The 12,922-nt window shown below is 35.7% G+C and overlaps 1 protein-coding gene across 1 annotated transcript in view; it reads left to right on the top strand.

The window, feature by feature from the left end:
* Nucleotides 1–12,922, top strand: part of FAM83B (family with sequence similarity 83 member B) — an 86,429-nt gene that overhangs the window by 32,385 nt on the left and 41,122 nt on the right. The gene's annotated exons all lie outside the window — the stretch shown is intronic.

Genomic DNA, 12,922 nt, shown 5'->3' on the forward strand with positions numbered 1-12,922 from the left:
GCCCTGATGATCAATTCTCTTGCCAGACTTTGATTAGTCACCTCCTATGATACTGTCACCTTTGACCTTGTTCTTTGATTTTAGATAAGATAGATTCTCCATTCTATCATAGGGCTTGGGATTCTTATTTTTTCTTTTTTTTTTAAACTAAGTTATTTTCTTTTTAAGATTAGATTCATTTTTTAGTTGAAATATAATTAGCATACATTGCTATATTAGTTTCAGGCTTACAGCATATTTATTCAGTAGTTCTGTACGTTGCTGAATACTCACCGTAAGTGTAGTCACCATCTGTCACAATATAGCATTGTTTTTTAAATTGATTTATAATAACTTTTTTTCTGATTTGGATATGAATTCTTGTTAGATACATGTGTTGCAGATATCTTCTGTGGCTTACTTTTTCGCACTGGTAATGGTATTTTTTTGATAAACAAAAGTCTTAATTTTAACATAGTGTAATTTGTTAATCTTTTAAGATTAGCTATTTTGGGTGTTCTTGGATGAAATATTTGCCTACCCTAAGACTTACTGGTTTTCAGAAGTTTTATATTTGGGTATACAAATCCTTCTAGAATTTATTTATGTGTATGATATGAGGTCAGGGTCCATGTTAATGTTTGTATGAAGTTCTGGTTGACCCTGCACCTTTAATTGACAAATCATGCCTTCCATGTTGTACTGCAATATCATTATTGCTATAAATCAAGTAACCTCTTATACACTGGTATATTTCTGGACTCTGCTTTGTTGATCTATTTTCTATCCTTGTACCAAGACTGGAGTATTTTAGTTACCATACCTTTATAGCAAATGTCTCTGTGTAGTAATGTGATTCCTCTGGTTTGTTTTTCTTTAGTATTGCTCTTGCTATTCTAAAGCCTCTGTTTTTCTATAGGAATTTAAAAGTCATCTTGTCATTTCAGAAAAATCTATGATTTTCAGTGACATTACATAGAACAGTTTGAACAGAATTAGGCTTTACAATATTGAATCTTCCTATCCACGAGCAAGGTATGTTCTTCCATTCATTTAGTTACTAGTTTCTAATAAGTGAGATGCTGTAGTTTTCTATATATAGTTCTCATGCTTCCTTTGTTTGGTTTATTTTTGATTATTTGCTATTTTTCATACTATGGGAAATGATACCTTAAAGTTCTTTTGTTCTGGGGCACCTGGTTGACTTCACTGGTTGAGCGTCTGACTCTTGATTTCAGCTCACGTCATGATCCCAGGTTAGGTTGGGGGATCGAGCCCTGCATTGGGCTCCATGCTTAACATGGATTCTCTCTCTCTTTCTCTCTCTATCCTGTGCACTGATGAGTGCACACTCTCTTTTTCTCTCTAAAAAAAAAAAAATTGGCTTTTGTTCTAAATTTTGTCTTCTTTGCTACTATATAGAAATACAGTATGTTTTTTGTGTTTTGACTTTAGTCCAATTACTTGATAAATCACATACTCATTCTAGTAGATTGGGAATTTTTTTAGATATGTCATCATATCTGTAAATAATGCTACTTTTATTTTTTCATGTAACTATCATAGTTTTTGATTACCTTATTACATTGCTAGCTCTTCCATTACAATGTTGATGATAACATGTAATATGAATAGTACCGTGGAATTTTTTTTAAGTTTGAGAGGGAGAGAGAGAATCTGACAGTGCAGAGCTCCATCTCATGACCCTTGAGATCTTGACCTGAGCTGAAATCAAGAGTCTGGATGATTAACCAACTGAGCCACCTCAGGTGCTCTGTAAACAGACTCATTTCAGTTATAAAGTCATTTCATCTTTAATGTTTATTTAAAGATAATGTATTTTTTTCTGTGTCTGATTTTTGATTTTCTTTTCCTCTCATTTTCAGTAGCTTTAATATGATGTAACTACATGAGTACTTATTTTTCAATTTTTTCCCTCTTGGACATAGTAAAACTTCCTTTTTTAATGTTTTTATTTATTTTTGAGAGAAAGAGAGTACAAGCAGGGGAGGCGCGGAGGGAGAAGGGACAGGGTATCTGAAACAAGGTCCATGCTGACAGCAGAGAGCCCAATTNGCTTCCTTTTTTAATGTTTTTATTTATTTTTGAGAGAGAGAGAGAGAGTACAAGCAGGGGAGGCACGGAGGGAGAAGGGACAGGGTATCTGAAACAAGGTCCATGCTGACAGCAGAGAGCCCAATTTGGGGCTTGAACTCACAAACCATGAGATCATGACCTGAGCTGAAGTCAGACACTTAAGTGACTGAGCCACCCAGGTGGCCCTGGACATAGTAAAGCTTCTTAAATCTGTGTATTAAAATACTCCTGCTGCTTTGGCAATATCTCAGCTACCATCTCTTCAAATATTGCTTCTGTCTTATTCTATTTCTCCTCTTCTAGAAATTCTAAATAGAGGTATAATATACATCTTTGTTTCTATATTTAAAACGTTCCATATAAATTTCATATTCATTTTTAAATTTTCTCTCTACTTCATTCTGGATAATTTCTGTATACCTAGCTTTAAGTCACTAATCCTACATTTAAGTATAATTTACTTTTAAACTCATCTGTTGAGTTCTTAATTTTGGAATTGGTATTTTTCAGTCATATAATTCTTGAATGCCTAAATAACAGTTATTTTAAAGTATGTTTATGATAATACCAATATCTGGATCACCTGGTCTCTTTCTACATTTATTTTTCTCTTTGTGTTTGGTCATTTGGTTCTGTCCCTTCACATGTTTGGGAGTTTTTTATTGAATGCTGGATATTTAGTATTAAAAAAATGCAGCAGTGGTCTCCTGTAGAGAGGATTTAGTTTTCTTTGGGTTGATAGCTAAAGTTAGACTCCCTTCTTGCAGCTAGGACTTGAGATATAATGAGGCTGAGAGCTAGTCTTGTAGAATAGTGGTCTATCTTCAGTTCTGAGATCCTCTCTTATAAGAATCCAAACTCCAAAGTGAGGTTCATAAACTTTTTTAAGCTTTCTCCTCCATTTATCAGTTTCTTTCTCTTAGGTTCCTCATCCTTTTATTCAGTGAAAAATTTAAGATGTGGCAATGTCTTAAGGACAGTACTGTAAGGAATTTTGAGATCAGTTTATTATGATCCCCTGGGCTCCATGATTAGCAGTTTATCAAGTCCTTTTTACCTTTGCGGTACTGGACTCCAGTTCTGTTTGTTTGTGTCTTTTCTCTATCCCTCTGAGATTGTTGAAAGGTCTTCACCATAAATTACTGTTTGGTGTCTGTGGCTTGCTCTGTGAATTGGCAAAGCTCTAAAAAAGTGTTAGATGAAAAAGTGGAGGGAAAAATTTTGTTTCACGTTGTTATTTCTCTTCCATCTATGATCTTGGCTCCACAAATCCTGGCTGCCTTTATTATTTTTTTCTAGACCTTATTATTTCCAATAGGAGAGTTGGTCCAATAAAACTATCATTGTCTTGTATTAGGGAATTCCCTTTTATTGTATTTGTAATGCATTAGTATGATTAAATATCACAAAATCTATATGTGAATTGAAGAAAAAAAGCACATAAAATACATATTAAAAGAGTTTAAAATAAAAACAAATGATAAGCTATCATTATTTTAATGTTTAGAAAAATATTTAAAATTTATGTCTAGTACTAAAATACAGATAATATTCAGCTAAAGGCTAGTTTTATTTTATTCTTATTTTGAACATTTTTATGAATGGAAACCATCTTGTATCCTATTTTTCCTTCTCATGACTTTACAGTGTTTCTCTGTGTAGTAGAAGTCATGAAACTCATTATTTTAACCATTATCCCAATGAAATGCTGTATATATATCCTACAAATGATAAATTCTTTTGTTTAAAATATTACTCAAAAGTAATATACATGTGAGAATGTTTGTGTATACATATGATATCTAAGAATAGACATTCATGTGTACTTAATGAGGGTATGTGTATAGACTTCCAGTTTCCCAATTTTAAAATATTAGAGAGAGACCTGCAAGTCCTTGAAACACACGAATGTTTAACTGTTTGAGAAATTTAATAGGGTTTAAGTTCTCCAGGTTTAAAGTCTTTAAAAATTACTCCATGTGTCATGAATGTTATATATACGTGTGTGTGTGTGTGTGTATAAAACTTCTTTGTTTCAGTTAAGCTTATTTTTTAAACAAAAATATGTAATGCCGTAATCTATTTAAAACGTGATGATGAAAACAAATAGCTCTGAATGAAACCAAAAACAAGAATTTTATAGCATTATATTCTTCACAGTTGAATTCTGGAAAACATGAGTTTGGGAAAGTGCAATATTAATTTTTTTCAAGTGTATGTTTATTTCCCCTTTTTTTAAAAAGAAAAATTGCCACATTCAAACAGTAAATGTATTCACTGAGCCAAGTATACTAACCTTTTTCTCTTTGGAAGTTACATTCCAAATAGTTTATTTCAGTTAACAATCCAATTTAAAAAACCATGCAGCTCATTCTCAACATAAAAGATTGCCCTGTCAGCTGCCATTTTATGTTTTGTACAGGTAGACCCATTTTGATTCAATCAGTGGAGCTTTTAGGATTTATTTACATAGTTTCACAGCAGCAGAATCCCTGGAGCTCAGAGTCACAAGTCTCCCAGAGCTTCGCTTCACTTAAATGTGTACATCCCCACTGTTTTATTTTTAAAGGTAAGATCAAAGAAATTGAGAGGCCAAACAATTATTTAAAAACAATATTTCAGGAAATGTGCCCCAAAGAATGCACTCCTGTGTAACTCATGTGAAATTCTCCTCCCAACATCAGAAGTAAAAAAAAAAAAGGGGGGGGGGGCATTTTTTTCCTGGTTACTACTGAAGAAACTGCTACAGATTGCTATAATCTGTGTAACAATATATTCAACTCATGTAGTCCTATTACTGAGAAGAAACCTTGATAAGAACAACTTTTAAAAACTACACGTTTATCCTGGGGCTTAACATTTAAAATTGGACTGAACATCTTTGTTCTCCTCGAATGCCAAGGGCTGCTGTGATAAAATCCCCGGAGCTTCCTTGCCAATTGGGGATTTTCCAGGTGAATTCCTTTATATTTCCAGCTTTTTCATCTCAAATGCTACCCTCTCTTCTGATCTGTTTTCTTCAGAGGAAAAAAATAATCTGTGATCTTGACCCCCACCCCTGCAATTCTGTTACTTTGGTTTTTTGTTTGTTTTTTACTCTGGTTGATACATGATGTTAGATTAGTTTCAGGTGTGCAACATGGTAACTCAACGACTTTACATATTTTGCTGTGTTCACCCCAGGTGTACTTCTCACTGACACCATACAACACTGTTACAGTATCATTGACTGCATTCCCTATGCTGTGCCCTTTATTTTCTTGATTTATTCATTCCATAACTGGAAACTGTATCTCTCACCCCTTATACCCATTTTGCCCATGCCCCCACCCCCAACCATGAATTTGTTCTCTGTAGGTCTGATGTAGGTCTGATTCTGCTTTGTGTGTATCTATTCATTTGTTTTGTTGTTCAGATCCACATGTAGTAACATCATGTGGTATTTGTCTTTCTCTAATTTATTTCAATCACAATATCCCTAGGTCCATCCATGTTGTCACAAATGGTAACATCTCAACCTTTTTCTATGATCAGAATATCTGTATCTATATCTATATCCATATCAATGTATCTATGTATCTATCTATCTATAGATATCTATCTCTATAGATATCTATCTATAGATAGAGATAGATATCTATAGATAGAGATAGATATCTCCCATCTTCTTTATCCATTCACTTTATTGACAGACATTGGGGTACTTCCATATCTTGGGTATTGTAAATAATGCTGCCAAAAAATAGGGGTGCATATATCTTTTCAAATTACTGTTTGCATTTTCTTTGGGTAAATACCCAGTATTGGAATGATTGGATCATATGGTATTTCTTTGCATATTTTTTTGAGGAAACTCCATACTGTTTTCCACAGTGGTTATACCAATATACAGCCCCACCAGGAGCACATGAAATTTCCTTTTTCTCCACATCCTTCCTAACACTTGTTATTTCTTGTCTTTTTGACTCTGGCCATTCTAACAGATGTGAGGTGATATCTCATTGTGGTTTTAGTTTGCATTTCCTTGATGGTTAGTGATGTTGAACACATTTTCATGTGTCACTTGGCTGTTTGAATGTTTTTGCGTCTTTTTTTGAAAAATATGTACTCAGGTCTTCTGTCCATTTTTAATTGGATTATTATTATTGTATTTTGGTACTGAGTTGTAGAAGTTCTTTATATATTTTGGATATTAACCCTTTTTTTGGGTATATCATGTGCACAGACTATTAGAAATAACAAATGAATTTAGTAAAGTTGCAGGATACAAAATTGACCCCTAGAAATCAGTTTTCTCTCTCTCTCTTTCTTTCTTTCTTTCTTTCTTTCTTTCTTTCTTTCTTTCTTTCTTTCTTTCTTTCTTTCAGTGAGAGAGCACTAGTTGGGAAAGGGGAGAGAAGGGGGGAAGGAATCTTAAGCAGGCTTCACACCCAGCATGGAGCCTGACTTGGGGCTTGATCTCATGACTTGTGAAATAATGACCTGAGCCAAAATCAAGAGTCTGACAACCCGTGACTGAGCTACCACAGGTATCCAAAAATCAGTTGTTTCTGTACAATAATAATGAAGTAGTAGAGAAATTAAGAAACCAGTTTCTTTTATATTTGCACCAAAATAATTTTTAAAGAAAACAGGAATAAACTTAGCCAAGGAGGTGAAGGACCTGCCTGCCTATACTCTGAAATCATTAAACGTTAATGAGAGAAATTGAAGATGGCACAAACAAATGGAAAGGTATTCCATGCTCATGGATTGGAAGAATTAATGTTGTTAAAATGTGCATACTACCCCAAACAATCTATAGATTCAGGGCAATCCCTATTAAAATACCAATAGCACTTTTCATAAAACTAGAAAAAATAATACTAAAATTCATATGGAACCACAGAAGACCTTGAATAGCCAAAGCAACCACGAGAGAGAACAAAGCTGGAGGTGTCAGAATCCCAAGTTTCAAGATACACTACAAAACAGTAAGGTATTGCACAAAAATAGATCAATGGAACGGTATAGAATCCAGGAATAAGCTCACACTTATATTGTCAATTAATTTGTGACAAAAAGAAGGCAAGTGTATACAATGGAGAAAAGATGGTCTTCAATAAATGGTGTTGGGAGAATTTGACAGCAGCATGCAAAAGAATGAAACTGGACCACTTTATTATACCACACACACACACACACACACACATACACACACACACACCCTCAAAATGGATTAAACGTGAGATCCGAACGTGAGACCTGAAGCCATAAAAATCCTAGAAGAGGATTTAGGCAGTAATTTTTTTGACATCAGCAATAGCAATATTTTTCTAGATATGTCTCTTGAGCCCAGGGTAACAAAAGCAAAAGTAAACTATCAGGACTACATCAAAATAAGAAGCTTTTGCACAGTGAAGGAAGCCATCAACAAAATGAAAAGTTGACCCATGGAATGGGAGAAGCTATTACTTTGATTTTCGTACCTTTAATTTGTAATTCTGATTATTTCCTTTCTGCTTTCTGATATGACACCCCTCTAGAGCGAATTGTCTCCTGCTGCCTTCTGCCATTTTTTATCTCTTACTTTGTAACCATTATACTTCCTTAAGAAACAGTTTCCATCAAGTTTACTTCTTGTTTTTCTTTCCTCCCATCTCTGTAGTCTGGATTTGTTTCATTCTTCAAACCTGGTGCCTTCTAGGTCACCGTTGTTCCCCTGGTTAAGACATTGGCGACCTTTTAGTAACCCTCAGTTTCTTCCACTTTGCTGTCACTAGTGTCCACTTTTAATTCTCTTGCCACCGGTTTCTGTGATATTTCTGTCTTCATTCTTTTCCTGTAGTTTTAACCATTGTTTCTTAATGTTTCCTGAAAGTGAATGTTTAAGAGGTTTTTGTCCTTGGGTCTGTTCTCACTCTGCATTTTATCCACTTAAAATGGGTAAAATGCTGCTTTCTACTTACACACCTTCAGCCACCAGTGCTGTTTACACTCTGGTGTGGCCTGTCTCCTTAACCCTGGCCATTCATTCTAGCTGACAGTCCAGCATCTTTGCCTGTTTGGCCCACTGAACTTTCAAATGCAATGTGTCCAAAATAACAGCTAGGAGTTTATGAGCTTCACTATACTCTCTCTCCTATCTTCTCTCTGGGAAAGGTGTCATCACTTTCTGACACTGAGGCCATAATACTTTGGCATCACATATCATTCATCTCTGTCTCATCTTACACCTCCTGTGCTGTGGAGACTGGACTTAGTGACTCCCTTCTAATGAAGAGAATATAGCAGAAGTGACGGTGTGACCAGATTATAAAAGGCATAATGCTTATTCCTTGCTCTCTTTTAATTACTTTCTCTGGGGAAGCCAGCTTCTGTGACTTGAAACCACTCAGCAATTTATATGGAGCCCATGAGGTAAGGAAATAAGACCTCATAAAACAGGCCTGTTTGTAAGTAAAGCCTCTTGAGAGCAAGATACTCCTTCCCAACCAATTCTAGATGACCACAACCTTGATTCTGAGTCAGAACTATCCAGTTACACTTCTCTCAAATTTTCGCTCACATAAAACTGTAAAAGAATAAATATTTATTATTTTAAGCCACTGAATTTATGGGGTAATTTGCTATGCAGTGGTAAGTAACTAATAATCTCTACTAGTGAGATGAGATTACTCCTTAGAATTCTCTTGATTTATACCACGGGCATGTTCCTTGCCACTGTCTATTTGTATTGTAGTTATTTGTCAATAAGCTTTTTACTTTGGTGTGTTAGGGCAAATCGCTTTCCAAGTGTAAGCTGTATAATAGCTATGTAAATATATCAGAGCTTAAAATAGGAGTCAAATTTCTTTATCATTTCAGTAACTTAACACTTTATGTCTTCAGAGATTCTATATGTGAATGTTTACCATCACCTGATAGATCTTAAAAGACCTATCTTAAGTTTTGTATTTCTAATTATGTTGTATGTCAATACCCATGAACCAGTGAAAATATTGTGATTCTACTAAATCACAGTAACTTCTAAATATTGTGTAACTTCTAAATCAAGTTACTGGTTACATACAGAGCCAATGTCTTAATTAAGTCTAAGATTGAATACTTGAACAAAGTGACATAGATGGGAAGTGATTCTTTTTTATAAAAAACCTTCAAAAGTCTAGCACCAAAAATTCTCCTTTGATAACATTTATAAGCAGAGAAATGTAAAAAGGAATCTCAAAGAGTACTTTATAATGGGCATTTTCATGTGTGAGTCCTCAATATTTATGACTATAGTCTTCCTACTTCTCCATTTTAGAAGTGATTTGACAATCTAATCACTTGAAGTGTTACAAGTGCTAAAGTATAATTGGTTTTTGTCATCTTATTTTAACCTGAATCAGTATGTTTTATGGTGGTCAGAGAACAGTACTCTGTAATTATTTCGTGAAGAAATCTCTTCTTTTCCATTTGGACATTTATATTTGTAGAAGGTTAGTTTAAGGGTGAGGGAGAAGAGTTCTTTCTAGGCTCATATTTAACAGTGTGTCTTTAGCTCTTCAGTCACATTAATTCTGTAGTACATGCAGCCTGTGGCATTCGATGACTGTGGTGTCCGTTGCTTTAAGTGGCTCTCCCAGGTATTCCATATCTCAACTTAGGAAGCACTTGATCTACCAATAACTTTCAAACTCCCAAGTCCTAGCACCATTTTTTTCCCTCATAGAATAGTGGTCAGATGGTACACATAGTCTATTAGATTCTGATGATTCTCTTGATTTCGTTTAGGATGACAGTCTCCTTGATAAACAGAAGAAATATAAGCTACTTTCTGCACCTTAACATATGTGTGTGGTGTCTTCCAATAAAAAACACGTATCTCAAGGAAATGGACAGATATAATCTAGTTTATGCAGGTGTCTTACATTTGAGAGAACATACTGGAAGTGATTTTAATTAAGAATATGTGTCATCTTAGGGAACTTAACACACAGAACTCTACAGGGGTTTGTCCTCAACCATCTGGTATTAGAATTAACATTTTTGTTTTTGACTGGAATAGAATGCAAAGCCTCTTCCTCAAGTTTTAGTAGATGATATATTGGCAGGGATACAGCCCTTGGAATTTAGGATTCTAGTGGAGAGTGGCATTGGCCAGGAAGGGCTTAGAAATCAGCAGGGACAAATCTGATATTATACCTTTCAGAGAGAAGCTTCCGAATATCCAAATGTGGCAGCACAGGATAATGGTTTTGAGCATGGTCTCTGGATCCAGATTGCCAGACCTGAATCTCCGCTCTACCGGCTTAGCTTTTACTATGTGCTAGGTATAGTGCTTTGTGCCTAAAGAGTATTTCATTTGATCCTTGAATACATGTAGGAGTGTTTTATGTTCCCATCGTTCAGATAAAGAAACTGAGATTTCAAGAAGTTAAGTAATTTGACCAAGATTAACCGCTGTTACACATAGGTGATCAAAGACTGGAACCTGTCCCGGACTTATTGCCAGAGGGTTTACAAATACTCCATTGTTGTAGACTTTGTAACTGAAGGGATGTGGGAAAAACAGTAACAACAATAATATCCAAATGCTGGAGCAGTGAGAAGGAGCATTACAAGGAGCTGTTGAAGAAAGGATCACTCTTGAGCTGGAGAAAACAAGTTTTGGTTTGGAACAAGCATTTTATTTGGAAGGTAAAGAGATGTCCTTCAGTTCTTATCATTTTAGCCTTGCATAAAATTCTATTATTACATCTTTTACTTCTTTGAGACTTGTAGGTTTCTTTTTATATTTGTGTATCTTTTATATACTCAGGTAGATCTGTAGGATTGTGGTTCTGGCTTTTACTTTCACAAGCAGTATGTGTTCGAACATAGTTGTTTCATCCGAGAGTTTTAATACATACACACCAAGACAACACATATTCTGAAAGTAAGCATGTGAGGTTCACATTCATGGTTTTTAGTTTGTATGGGTTGTATATATTGTGTATAATGGTTGTCTCTATTGAGAGAGACTTTTTTTTTTTAATGTTTTATTTCTAGGAGAGAGAGAGAGAAACAGCATGAGCAGGGAAGGGTCAGAGAGAGAGGGAGTTAACAGACCCTGAAACAGGCTCCAGGCTCTGAGCTGGCAGTCAGCACAGAGCCCGACGCGGGGCTCGAACCCACAAACCGCGAGATCATGACCTAAGGGAAAGTCGGATGCTTGACTGACGAAGCCACCCAGGTGCCCCTATTGAGAGAGACTTTAATTAAATTAGGAAATGGTGATTTTTTTTAATGTTTATTTTGAGAGAGACAGAGCACATGCATGAGCAGGGGAGGGGCAGAGAGAGAGAGAGAGAGAATCCCAGGCAGGTTCCACACTGTCAGCACAGAGCCCAACTCGAGGGCGCAATTTCATGAACTGTGAGATCGCGATCTGAGCCGAAATCAAGAGTTCGATGCCTAACTGACTGAAGCACCCAGACGCCCCAAGAAAAATGGGTTTTAAAACCAATAACCAATAATACGGTGTAGATTTTAAAAAATTGTTGGTTAAGACACCTTCTCAATTGCTTCAGCCAAAAGTAGACACCTAATTGCTACCTTTCTGGACTTGGCTGCCTGTTTATAGCATCTATCTAGAATGATGCAGGGAACCAAGAAATCACTATCAGTACTGAAACAGCCAAAATAGGTATGACAAAAAACAAGTTTTTCTTGTAGCAGGCCTCCTGGTCCTCCCCCAGAGCCTATTTACCTTTATTTTACACACAATTAAACTCCCTAATCTTTCCCAGCCTAGATCACATTACAACTATTAAATTAGAATACAAGGAGCCATACTGACAAGGAAAGGAACGATTAGCTTGACATCTTGATAGCAAGAGAAAAACTGTACAGAGCACACAAAAGAATACCAGGAGGATAGCAGTTAAGGTCCTAAAATACAGTGATTGGCACTATAAACAATTTTATTTATTTATTTATTTAATTTTTTGAAAACATTTTATTTTTTTAAGAGACAGAGAGGCACAGCGCGCTACCAGGAAGGGGCAGAGAGAGAGAGAGAGAAAGAGAGAGAATCCAAAGCAGGCTCCAGGCTCTAAGCTCTCAGCACAGAGCCTGATGCGGGGCCCAAACCCAAGAATTGTGAGAGCATGACCTGAGCCGAAGTCAGACACTCAACTGGCTGAGACACTCAGATTTAAACTAATTCCATTCTACTTTGCTTGAAAAGTCAGGGAGGATTATTCTCTATGTAAGAATGTTTTTTATTTAAGAACCATAAAATTATTTGGGTACTTATAGTCACATTTCTACAACTGTCAGGAAAACTCACCTGATTTGAGTTTATGTATGTTAGCCAAAATCCTTAGAAGGAACTTCTGTAATAAAAACCAATTATATTTGTTAAAAATTAAACATGAATATTATAGTCAAGCCTAGATTCTTAGAGGTCAGATGGAAAATAAAGAAATACAGAATAATATAAAAATACATTTGATACCATCCTGACTTAGTATTTAAGTAAAAATTGCCTGTGGATTTTTTTCACTTGGGTCTTCTCTGTTGTTATTCATACTTTATTTAGTTTTCTGCTTAACACTGTCTCCATCCCTTCCCCTGTCCTCTCCCTGAGACCCTTCAGACTACTTACATCTTTCCAACCGACCTGGAACAGCCTTACCTGCTAATTATACTGCTACACTGGTGGGGTAATAACCCACCACGTGACCCACTGGAAAACGATGACACCTGGATAGTAGGGAAACCACAGATGGGAGACAGCTCTGGGTACCATGATTAATCTAAAATAATATTTATAATCTCGCTAATAACAAAGGTCTTCATTTCATGACTGTGTATGCTCAGTAGTTTAAATATTATAAAT

Source organism: Crocuta crocuta, unplaced genomic scaffold, assembly GCF_008692635.1.
Source record: "Crocuta crocuta isolate KB4526 unplaced genomic scaffold, BGI_CrCroc_1.0 scaffold205, whole genome shotgun sequence".
In the NCBI taxonomy this organism is placed as follows: Eukaryota; Metazoa; Chordata; class Mammalia; order Carnivora; family Hyaenidae; genus Crocuta; species Crocuta crocuta.